General features: G+C 45.1%; 1 long non-coding RNA gene across 1 annotated transcript; it reads left to right on the forward strand.

Annotated features, from left to right (window-relative positions):
• The first annotated feature begins 9,610 nt into the window (after positions 1–9,610).
• On the forward strand, positions 9,611–11,538 carry LOC144157607 (uncharacterized). Its single transcript, XR_013319800.1, has 3 exons — positions 9,611–9,719; positions 11,176–11,321; positions 11,414–11,538. It is a non-coding gene; the product is annotated as an uncharacterized LOC144157607 (long non-coding RNA).
• The last annotated feature ends 1,103 nt before the right edge of the window (positions 11,539–12,641 follow it).

A 12,641-nucleotide genomic window follows, 5' to 3' on the forward strand; every position in this document is an offset into this window, starting at 1 on the left:
TACGGCCATGCTTGGATGCATAATAGCACTGTAAAGAAGAAGACAACGCCTCATATACTCCTCTACTCGCAAGGAATTTCCAAACGCAAAAAAATAATTGCTCGTATGCAATTACCGCTCGTCTGCGGTGCACCTCATGCCCCAAATTTAGCTTTGGCACGTGAAACACCAATTTGAACCTTCAAAATTCAAAAGACCATAGTCGCGTGGCGAAAAGGGTGTTTACCGACTGCAACACACTTGGCTTAATGTAGGGAGTTGAAGCGGTGTGAAAGAGGTGTTCAGTTGCAAAAAAAGAACAGCGGAGCTGGGGGTCGACCTAGTTTCTTCCAGTGTTGCTAAGTTTTGTTATGTTTGCTAAGCTTTGCAATGTTCTTGCAAAGCTAGGATGACCGCTGAGGAGTGAGGCCAAATTTAACCGTATTTTACAAGGCTGTTCCAGTGTGTCCCCCCCCCCCCACCCCACCTTCCACTGTCAGGGGATCCAAGAGGGAAACAAACTAGGTCGACCCCAGCTATGCTGTTTCTCCAGCCTTGCACCACTATTGCAAGCTGTGGCAATTATTTTTTGCCTTTTATAATCCAAAAACAGACTAGTACCTTTGAAATGGTATAGTGAGAAGTGCGCATACGCATACGCCCCTTGTGCTCACACTCTAACAAGCTCGAAAGCCGACTTCACTGCTATAATACCCTATCTGCGGTGGTGCACCCTTTACAGGTGCCGCAGTTCTTTTTCTTTGCATTTTTTTGCTAATGCCACCGAAACTAGCTCAAGCACAGCTTCACTGGTAATAAATTATGCCAATTCATATTGCTTTAAGCATCGTGAGGTACAAAACACCCCCCGCTTGTAGAAAATGTTCAGTCCACCCGTGTAAACAGGTACAAAATGCCTCCATAGTTGGAGGACTCTTCACCTTTTTTCTTAGTTGGCGGTCTTTTCTTACAGCCTTTTTCTTTACGCCCTTTTTCTTAGATTCGAAAACCCTAATTTGTAGCTTTTGGCCCTTCTGTGAAAAAGGGTGTTGAAATAATGAACACCCTTTTTGAAGGGTGTTGCGGTGTCGGGGAAGATTTGTTTGTTATTGAATAAAATTCTATAGGTTATGTAACATAAAAACTACCTCGTGATTAAAAAGTTTTTGGAAATCCGTGTGTTGATTTGTGTATTCTCACAGTAAAATACAGTTGAACACGGATATATCGAACACGGATATATCGAATTATTGTCTATATCGAACAGTGCAAACATCCCCTTGAAAACCCCATGCAAAAGTATAGGGCTGTTGTGCGCGTGTATCGAACTCTTGAGCACGGGCAAATTCGATATATCGAATTCCGCGCCGAAGGTGCCCCTGAAAGTTTGCTTCCTCTGATGGGGTGAAGTTGATCATAAGGTTGACTCATCGCAGGAGCTGCCTAGCTTGGTGAGACAGAGGCGGCGTCCGCGGCATTATGTCGTTCGATGGCCTTCAACAGCTGTTTTCACGCTAGCACGAGGGGCAGCTCCATGATAGCTAGAGCGCGGATAGTGGTTGGGGCGAAAGGACGTAAAGGAGCAAAAGATTTTGACCGGAGGCACTCTTTTTCTGTGATTGAGCTGTTTGGTGGCTCCTGCAGGGGGACCGATGCGGCGTTGTATGTTTGTTTTGTCATTCATTTCGGAGCAACGAAGCCGGGAATTCGTCGGGTGCAGGCTGCTGAAAAGATGTTGGTTGAAAAGGCGTTCGGAATTCCTCGCAGTAGTTTTGAGGGCGATGTACGCATCAACGTTGACGTAAAGGCGAATGCAGCACAACCCGCCCCGGCTATTCCGGAGCGTGTCGGGCGCAAAGCGACTTCGTAGGAGGCCTCCAGATGGGGGAGGTGTTCGGTTCGGATACTGACGATAACAGCAATCAGTGCCTGACAACGTTCCAGCCGCCTACTGCAGCCGAGGTTAAGTCAGCGTTATTCGCCTCTGTTGTGGCACTGTGTACAGCGTTGATTTTTTCATTTGTGCGTGTTTGTAATCTTGAAGACAATTTGGCGAACTTTACGACACAGGAGAAAAAACAAGCGAAGCTCAGAGACATTTCAATGATAAATAATGTGCAGTGGTCATCATGCTGTGGTTCAGATTTTCCGTGCTTTGAGGGTCAAAACGGTAAACTACCGTTTTCCACGACTTCAAGAAACTCTCAGTGATGTGCGGAGTTGTCAGGTAATCTTCAGATAGGCGTATTTTATATATCAAATTATCGATATATCGAATTCTTTCGTGATCCCCTTGGAGTTCGATATATCCGTGTTCGACTGTATAGTTCCATAATTAGCGCTAAAATATCTGTTTTTTGCGGCAAGCCCACCGACTCGATCGGGGGGCGTTCCTCTGCTGGATATAAATCAAGAAGAGCACATGTACTACTAAGTAAGTATGCACGCCAATACCACGAAAGAGGGAAAAACATTTTCAGCAAGTTTCTAATTTATCTGATTGGCATAAAGTCGTTATGCTGGAATAGGGCAGAAAGGATACCAAGCTACTACAGGAAGTGAATTTAAGGTTAAAACGCAGAATTTTTAATAACGAGACCACGGTAACCGGGGTTGGAATTAACCGGAAGCTTATTAAATAACACACATTGCTCACAACGTTTAGTACTGTGGCACAACGCTTTGTACAATAACCTAAGCTAACAGAGAAGTGACCAGCAACGTTCCAGCAAGAAGTTTTGCAACATTCATTTCGGTCGATTGCCGGCGAAAGTAGTCAGCGGTACGTGCTTGCGCGCGGTTCCTTTGCCGTGACTCAAAGAACATTGCTCGGAGCTGGATCCAACGGGCGCCGACACAAGCGCTGTTCTTGGAGACATAATGCCGAAGAGGAGCGCTTAAATGCGATTTCTCCATACTCTAAAAACAATATTTAATGCGTGTAAACATTTTAGCTTACCAGACAACCACTTTTGCGGTACAGGAGGGTTCGTTCTCTGGTGTTTACATTCAGTTTTCTGCCCCTGGATGCTTTCTAACCGTTGACCTCTTGAGTGAATCGAGCTCGCTTGCGCTTGGCCACTGAACAGGGATGGTGTCCACACGCACGAAGTTGGAGGTGGTTGCTGCGTGTGGTGCATTGACGGAGTGGCTTCACTGCACGCTGGGGGTGGGCGCGTAATTTGAATTCTCTCCGAATAAATGAATCTGGCACTGCTGTAAACACAGCCATAGAAGGCGATGCGTGCGCGTCGTTGCGGTGGGCGCCGCGGTAGAACGCACTGCATGTGGGTGAATGAGCGCGTAATAGCTGCTTTGGCTGGAATTAGATTGCATTGCAGTCGATATCCAAGCAGGCAAGCCATCCGTCATACCACGGAAGCTTGTGAATCTCCCTGTGTTGCAGCGACAGTGTGGTCAATCTCTCTTCTACGTGTATGTGCCAAGAACGATCAAAGTGAAGAAGGAACACAGGCGACGCTTGCGGACGAGAAATGGAGAGACAGTGGGACGGAGAACGAGAGCACGCGAAGAAGGCGGTAGTGAGGAATAGCCGAGGGAGAAAAGGCTAGAAATGGCATCAATCACTGATTCTTCTCTAGATCAATTATACAATTCGGTAACCGTTTCCCCTTTTCCTACTGGCTGATTGTTTAGGGCTATGAGGTGGGCGTTTTAGCCCCAAAAGCCACCCCGTTTCCTGACCAATCCCCCACGTAGGTATGTGCCACCAGAAGAGGAACAACCACAACAAAAATAGCCAAAGGGTCACTGCAGGCCGCGCCATTTTGAAACGGCCACGTTGGTGGAAAAGGAGTGCAACACTTCCGGTGAACTCCTTTACTCCTTTCTTTGCATCTGGAAGCAATGCGAAAGCTATAGTTATCACCAGCACGTAGCCGAACTGCGTGGCTTGCTCGTAGCAGCTGATAAGCCTCCGTTTCTGCTTTCCTTTTATCCATTTCAAATGGCTGTCGAATGCGTTCATTGCTGCAACCAGCTGCAACTGAAGGAAAGTGGGCCAATAGCCTCCACATCGCTGCATTGACGTCATTCGAACGGTCGCAAAACGCCGAGACCGGGAAAGAGAGAAAAATCTCTTGAGCAAGTTTCTTAGTTATCTGATGGGCATAGAGCAGCGATTTCTGGCTGAGGTACTCTGCGACCTCCCTGTGGCAGAAAGGAGTCCGAAGCCGCCGTAAAGAAAGAAAATCTCTGTTTACACCCCACCGAATTGCTCTATGCTACTACCAAAACTTTCTCGTCTTCCTTCTCTTCTTTCCTCAGTAGCGTCCCCGAATCATGTCCTCGTGTTTATCTCTGTGAATTTGCCATGTGAGACACAATAAAATGCAATATCCGCTCCACCCCATAAATAAATGGGGTAAGCAAGCTCCGAGCGTTGCCCGCACCGCCTTTGACCCCCTTGCCAATGTCCGACTATACCTACAACACTTTGCACATCGAGGTCGTCATATGTAGAAACTGGTTCTGTGTCCCACTTACATCTTTATCAGAAAATTCCGCCGTTCTTGAACTTCCTTCAATTGTGTGTGCTTCTGTGAGGCACATGATACGTCACCTTCTGACCTGTTTCGTTATGTCGTCAAATGGCGCTTCTTCAAAACTGGAGTCATTTTGTTTTGAGCTGTGGATGGTAAATTTCTCTATCGAGACACATCCCTGCTCCTATCTTGGCCCGCTGCTTGTGTGGAGCATTCGTGCCAGGAGCTCTTAGACTGAACTTCTGAAAATGGTTTACCTTGGCTCTCCTAAATTCTCCTAGGTTACTTACGTTTTCAATGAGGCCCTTTTGACCTAGCTGGTCCCTCCTGCTACTCAGCCCTTTCATAATTGTACCTGCGTCTGTGCCTGCGCAGAGATGACACGCTGCTATCGTCGGCTTTCCTGTTTTTGGAAAATACGCTCATTTTGTTTTCGTGAACTGGCAGCTTTACTTCCAAAATTTCTGTACTTTCAAGACCCTAGACTCCCCAAACAACTCCGCCCACTGCCTCGTACTTTGGGTTCAGTCACAGCGCGCAGATGGTCGATGCAACAACCTATCAACTGCGCACGGAAAGGGGACCGTCGAACATTCACCCGAAGACCGAGTTGGGCGCAACTAAGCGATTTTTTCCGGGATGACGTCACACCTCTCCCGTCATAACGTTCCAGAGATGGTCATCTCCAACCAGCAGGCTTATTACAGGCATCGATGCCATGCCAGGGTGAAGAAGCTTGCCCGCTTGTCCGACCTCTGGCTTCGATAGATAAAACGAAGTCGCTCTCCATTGGGACTAGCACGATGTCCTTGCAAATTAAAGGAACTTCGACAGCTTCCATGGAGAATAGCTCCTAGAGAACAGAGAATAGGAAGACAGCTTCCAAGAGAAACGACAGAAAAATGTATAGCCCAATATAACAAAATCAACCAATCAAAGGAACATGCTCCCCAAATCCTTAAACGAAACTAAAATGTCCACGTTTTTACAAGAGAAAATTCATTAAGCATAGACCGTAAACAAAATTTAAGCACCTGTTTTCAGTAGCTAGAGCGGCATGTATCCACTTGCTATTGATCGGGGCGTCGGATGTGATATGTATTAACGGTTTGTCGAAGTTGTACTACTATGTACGAAGTTGAACTAGTACGTCTGTGCTTTTTTTTATTTTTTTCATTTTGTTGTAACGTAATAATTTATACCCGTAAAAAGATTTTGCATTCATTATTCCATGTTTTTAAACAGAAATAATGTGTGAGACAAGTAATTCACATTGCTGACGATACATAGCATCCTTTTTTGTACTACGAGCAGTTTATCTAGGTTTTCAAGTGTGGTTGGTCACCATACTAACGCACCGTAATTCAATACCGAAGAAAAACGACAATTATAAATACTAACGGTTGGTGCCAAACAGGGAAATAAAAGCAGTGTTTTCGCCGAATACCAGTAACACCAAATAATTTTCCTGTTCGGTAGTCAGTGTACTTTTCCTAGGCTATGTGCTCTGTGAAATGTACACTTTGTATTTTGAAGCACGGCACAACTTAGATCTCTGTATTATTGACCTGTACGGGAGCACGCTGAAAGCCGAGAACCATGTTCTAGTTTTCCCATTTTGAAATATATATTGTTTTTGTGCTAGTAGTGCCTATTCGGTCGACAAGTGTTCTCGAAAACCGTATTGTGACGAAGTCAATATTTGGAACCGATCAGAAAGGAAGTTAACTGTTTCAGAATTAGTTTTTCCAGACCCTTGGAAAAAACAGTTAGAATGCATATCGGGCCGTAATTGGAAAAATGATTGTGGTTTCCTTACTTGGATGCTACTGTTACTCTTTCAAGTTGCATGCCAGCTGGAAATGTGCCAGTTAAAATACAGGCGTTCGAAATGTGTACTAAGCAGTGTTATATTACGTCAATTACTTATTTTACAGGTTTCATCTGAAAACCATAGGCATCGTCTGGTTTGCTGTTTTTGAAGTTCATAAAGACTGGTAGTTTCTCTGGGATCACTTGGGTCCAAGAACGTAGAGTTTTGATTGCGCGAATTCATGAAGGCCAGGTTGCTTTTATGGCTTGTGGATATGGGGCTATAGACAAAAAGTGGTCATTAAAGGAGCCATGAAGAGAAAACACAAGTTTGATTCATTCGAAAGATTGCCTCGTTAGAACCATAACGACACCACTTATAACGCAAACTTCGCTCAAATAAGCTACATAATTAGGAAAAAAAGAAATGACGATGCGACCCACCAGCTCATTTTCCGCAACAGAACCTGTGATGTCACTTGGGAATGCTCTGCGATTGGCGGAGGCCGGCAAAAGCAAACGCATGTTAGTCAGGGCTTACAGTTTGCATAGCGAGCTAAATGCCCGTGAAACATACTGCACATTCTTTTTATGACAAAGAACGGTGGAGTAAACGGTTGAAGGTCCGAACGAACTCGCAAGCGTGTGCGCCAATGCATACGAAACTAGCGCCGGCCGAGCTCGACATCTCGCCGTCGCGCAGACGAATTTTCGGGTTCGAGGCTCTTCGGGGCCAACGAACCGTTCCAGCACGCACAGCCGCGACCTGGCTTCGTATCGTAATCCCTTCACAGGAGGTTGGCCGTCATATCGCCAACCACACTCTTAATCTGGTTCCATATAAGTTCCAGTTAAAAAGGGTGATCCATATATTTTATGTGGATCCAAACGAAAGAATAACTGGAACGAAGCATATAGGTGGATCTTATCTGGAACCGTCAGCTTGTTTTCTTTATCTTCGTGGTTTTTATCTGGAACCGAAGAAATGGGGTCATGCGATGTCGGCGGTTCCGGTTACTGTTCCACTTATGTCCCAGTAAACGGTTGGGGAGAGTGCGTTTGTGTATTTTTTGCTCGTGTCTTGTTCCACATAACTCGTGCATGGCAGTGAAGTATGCACTCTTTCATGCATCAACTGGAACAATGACCCGCATATATATTAGGTGCTTCTTGACCCAAGCGCGTGCGTTTATTATACACGCGCACACCGCACATAAAATTTAATGAACTTCGCCGACATCTATGAAACTGCCTTGCAGCAGTCAACTTTCATAATACGGCTAAGCTGTAGTTTTAGTGATGTCCTTTGACAGAAAACGAAATCCCACTTTTTAGTCAACGCCGTACAAAGCATTAAAAATGTCGAGAGGAGGATATCTTAGGCAAAAGAAGAAATTGCAGGAACCCACTTCCAGATGTTCTGCGGCACCCAGACCGCTTTCGTGAACATCGTATCTTTCTAATTTGAGGCGTCAAGTACAAAATCACCAGTGACTTCAATTTGAGAAGGACTAAACGTCTTCCCTTTCCCCGTCTGCCGTTCGGGCAAAGCCATAGCTGCTATAGCGCTGAAGAATTCGTGGTGCTTTTGTAAGCACCTTCATAACGAAATACTTGTTGAGGTTATTACATGTTATGCATCTGGTTTACAAAGCTTCGCAGAAACGGCAGTTTTTGTTCAACGCTCAGTCATCATATCGCTGTGGTGTAGTACGCGCTCAATGGTACTCAGTCCACGTTACTTATGTTGTGATGGGGTGCATACATAATGGTAACCGACTGCGTCACATTTTACACCGCACACATCATGCTACGCATGCAGTTATATGCTTAGAAGTTCGTTTTTGTATTTTGTCTCGTCTCGGCTGTTAATTTTCACAAGCAAAAACGAAAGCCTCTTTGCAGAAGAAGAACGACTCAAAACCTGGAGAACTAAATCTACCCCGCGGCATCTGCCTTACATTCTATATATTTATACTTAAATGGCATTCTTATTTCAAATTATTCATTGCAGTATCGGGAAATCCGCAGTGTTACCCTAATGCAGTGGCGGTCCCAAGGGGGGGGGGGGGGGGCGAAGGGGGCGGTCGCCCCCCCCCCCCCCCCAAAGAGGTCCTCAGCTTTTTACTTTTTGTTTTTGTTGAACATCGAAATTGTGCGAGGTCGCAAACGTGTTGCAACTGTCAGAAATGTGGGCTCGAGCCAGCCGTTGTACCGCCTAAGAGGGGCCAAAAACCACTGTGCCGCTAAGTGATTGTGCACCAGCGGGTTACTCCGCATATGCGCGCACGCCGGCATTGTTATCACCTACTCCAAAAAACTGGTGCAAGGAGGGGGGCGGTTATTTATTCGCCCCCCCCCCCCCCCAAATTCGCCCCCCCCCCCAAATTCGCCCCCTCCAAAACCAATCTCTGGGACCGCTACTGCCCTAATGTTGTTACTTGCCATAGTAATTCAAGTTCACCGAATGACCTGCCGTCTCCTGCTGGTCCCCCCGTTGCTGTTTTCCTGCACTATTGGTGTTCATGAAGAAAAACTGCTGGAAAACGGGCAGATGTATTAATACTCGCTAATTAGCTATGTCACACTGAATTCACTATACGGAAGTAGTTTTCTATAACGTGGGTACAAAGAGCGTCGCAGTATATATTATTGGTATTGGAAAGGCTTGTTGTCAGGAGAACGCAGTCAAAAAAGAAGCGTCGTTTTGTTTTCACTGCAAACAACGAAGTAATGCTGTCATCAAAGTTTATGCACACATACCGCACGCACTCACGGCCCGCGGCGAGAAACAACTTCAGCCCAACTAACGTGTTAAATTGGCTAATATCTGAGCTCTTTGTTCCAGCCTCAGAGCCGCGTAGACGTCCGCTTAGAGGCCTACTCCCATTTTCCTAAGCAAATAAAAGCGATCAAGGGTGCCGAGTTTGTGATCTCTTCCGCGGACTGGTCACTGGCCACGGCGTGCATCGCCCAAGCCACGGAGGAAGGAAAAGTTGGCCGAAACCATTACGAAACGACCGCCACTTCAGTGCGGCATGCCGTGCGCATGCGTCGGCAGCCGCAAGGCCACGCCGCCACGCCGTTTGCGTTGATGCATGGTATAGTGGGAACGCAACGGGTACAATGACGATGAATGAAAAACAGGACTGCGTCAACCATTTAAACGACAGCAGCGCCCCTATCTCTCAGCCTTTACTGCGCCAGTTTTACGTTTTTATGCATGCAGCGCCACAAGTGGCGTTCTACAGCGGTTTTCTCGATCGCTCGCGTTATGCGCCTGATGTACTAGAGGCATTGCAATCACAGTGGCGGGAACCGTTATGGCAGTTTGGTTGTGGCGTGAAACTTCGGACTTCTTCATATCCTCGGGCTGTATTTACTGTTCGACGAAATGTAGTTTTGCCAGGAGGCTCAAAAAAGGTCAGTGCTGCTTATTTATGTTCTGGTAACGGTTGTTGTTCATTGACTTGTTCATCACTGCGTCCGATAAACATGCCGCTCCGTGTCTGTTGTTCGTGTTCAAGAAACGTTTGCTGCGTGTTTGTGGGTCCCAGTCGGCTTGCATTTCTGACTGCGTACGTTGGCTAGTGCTATTTAGAAAGTTGCTGCTGCGCGCATTTCTCGAGCCTGCATGTCCCCTTACGGTGTGGTGTTGCTTAGTTGTATATTGACGGTTGCTTGCTATTGTCTCGCGCGCACGCACTGAACAACTTGTAGTGCTTGTAGCGTCTGTCTTTAGACTTATCGGCATTTTCAAACTTTCGTGTTAATTGCGTTGTGTTGGTCTTCTGAGAGCCATAAATTTATTGTGCTAATCGCGCTACTCCGCCTAATGTTAATATGCGTTCAAGGCGTTAGCGGCAGCACTGCTTACGTTATCTGTGCTGTGTGTAGTTGTTCCCGGTTTCTTCCAATGCCTTCGATGAATTCAGATGTTCTATTTACACTAGTCAACTTTAGTTGGCTCCCTGACGTGTAGTGAAATGCAAGGGAAAGTGGTTGTCTGAGCAGTAGCGTAGCGACAAAACGTTCCTTTTGTAGAGGGGAAGGCAGGTGGGAACACGCAGAAAGTGTGGTGCCGTTTCTATGGTGTCAATGTCAGTGGTAACCTGAGACCTCAGAATAATTAGCCATAAAGCTCACGTGTGGACTATTAGAAGTTTTAACGTCACAAAGTAAGTTTAAAAATAATTCATTCCTGCCATTTTATGCTATCAATGTCAGTGGCAGCTAGAGAGTTGGAATAATTTTCGAAACGCTCAGGTGCAAAGTTGTTGAATCATGATGTGCACCAAACATTAATCCATTTTTGTTCTCCTTTGAACGTAGAAATTATACTGAAAAAGCAGATTGCTACATTCTGTATTCATACTCTATGACCTGTTCAGAAAGAGTCTGTGGCTGACTGTGGAGACATTTGGCCCTCCACTGATAGGTTGTGACAAATGTTTTTGTTCCTCTGCAAAAAAAATGAAAACAAATTATTTCCATTCTTTACATGCTCCTGCGAAGTCATGGCTGCGGCATTTACTGGCTGAAGACATCTTCGGCATGCTGAAGGGTCGTCGGGGAGAGTGCGGCGGAATATGAATGCCCTGTGGAGCTCATAAGCCACAAAAGAGTACCTTTTGAGTCGTGCATATTGTGCAGATATTCACCAGTTCGCATAGACCAAGGACAGGGGAGCTCAAAGTATGTTCAAATATTTTTATATCTCAAATTGTTTAGCAAGAAAAGATTACCAGGGCTTCCGCTGTAAAAAAGACATTCGACTTTCGTGGAACGAATCAGACATTGTTCAATATTTTCTCGTGCTTCCTGGGTAAAGCAAGGCATAAATTTATTCTCTGATATTTTTGTACTGTTTATTTTCTAGGCAATAGGGCGAAGATAGACCTAAAACAGCTGTACAAGGAATGCATATGGCCATTTTAATTGTATTTGGGCCCCTTCTTGGAAGTGTATCATCAGAAGGCAACACATTAAAGCTCTTGCACGGGATGAAATCATTGCATTCTACAAGTAAGTACGCACTCCCATTTTTTGGTCTTTCATGGCGCGTTTTTAGGTAGTTTCTTTGTAACTAATGGTTTGAAACTTGAACTTCTTTTCAGTGACAGCTTGGCCTGTGGCTCAAGGTGACAGTAGGAGCTTTTCGGAACACGTTAGCGAAACTTTCCTGGAAGTGCACTTTGAGACGTCCCTGGCAGAAACACAGGGTCTTAATTTTGGTTGGGTAAGCTGGCATTTTGTTTTTGCGGGACTCAATTTCTGGGGCTGTTCATCCTAATAAAATCTCACTGTTAACACGTTATCGTGAACGCCAATATTGGCCATTGTGTTCACATTCCGCCTATTACGGACGCTCCAACACTGGCCAAAAAAAAACCACTATTTTGTATTTACGTTTTGTAAATATTCAGCTTTTACGCCTTTAGAGTTGTTGCTGTGATTTGCCAGCACCACGGACACGCCCAACGTGGTTGCTGCCACAACAATATGGTGGCAACTGACGATTTAAATTTCCCGCTTTTAATACGCCCGTAGCACCAATAATACTCCCAAATACAGCCGTAGCATGAGTAATGCTTGCATTGGATTTTGACAGGTGGTTAAATAAGGGGTAATTGTTTTTTAAGGGAATTGTTTATAGCACAGAAAGTGTCGTCTGCAAGAAAATGTGCTATAGTTGTGATTTATAAGAAAATTGTGCAACAGCCTATTTCAGCATTAGTCAGCTCAACTTCTGCCTCATACCACTACGAACCATGGAGGTAATACATATCGAGAGGCAAATATTTTAGGTAGAATTAATTCCCCAAAAAATTTCTGCCACAGTGCGATATTTATGATTTCCTGTGACTGGCCATTTATTTCTTTGCGGTAAACACATCGTTTAGCTTTAAGTTATATTTAGCCAGCCTCACTACAGCATTCTAGGGAGCACATTATACAGTACAGAGAACATTTTTTGCAGAGAGAAGGTGTGTAAAATATAATGCCAAAAGGTGATTATAGTAATTATTATTTGATTAATAAACTAAATCTCTCAAGGATAAAAAACCTTATATTCAGAATACCGAGGCAGCAAGGTGGTATACTTTCCAGAATCAGGGCAATTTCATTGATTGTCTGTGGTGATATTGTTTGGCGCACTTTCACCTTATAGCAGCACTTCCAGAAAAAACCCAAGAAATCACTGATTTTAAATCAATTACTGTGTTATGAAAGGGACTAAGCAACTCACTCATTTAAAGCACCCATGTAACAAAATTTTCTTGTTTCCTTGAAGGTATACATGAGGTGAGCAGTAAGTCTTCTCGAGGCCCAGTGGTATCAATA

Source organism: Haemaphysalis longicornis, unplaced genomic scaffold (genome assembly GCF_048455015.1).
Source record: "Haemaphysalis longicornis isolate Haplotype H1 unplaced genomic scaffold, Haemaphysalis longicornis Haplotype H1 scaffold_10, whole genome shotgun sequence".
NCBI classification, from domain to species: Eukaryota; Metazoa; Arthropoda; class Arachnida; order Ixodida; family Ixodidae; genus Haemaphysalis; species Haemaphysalis longicornis.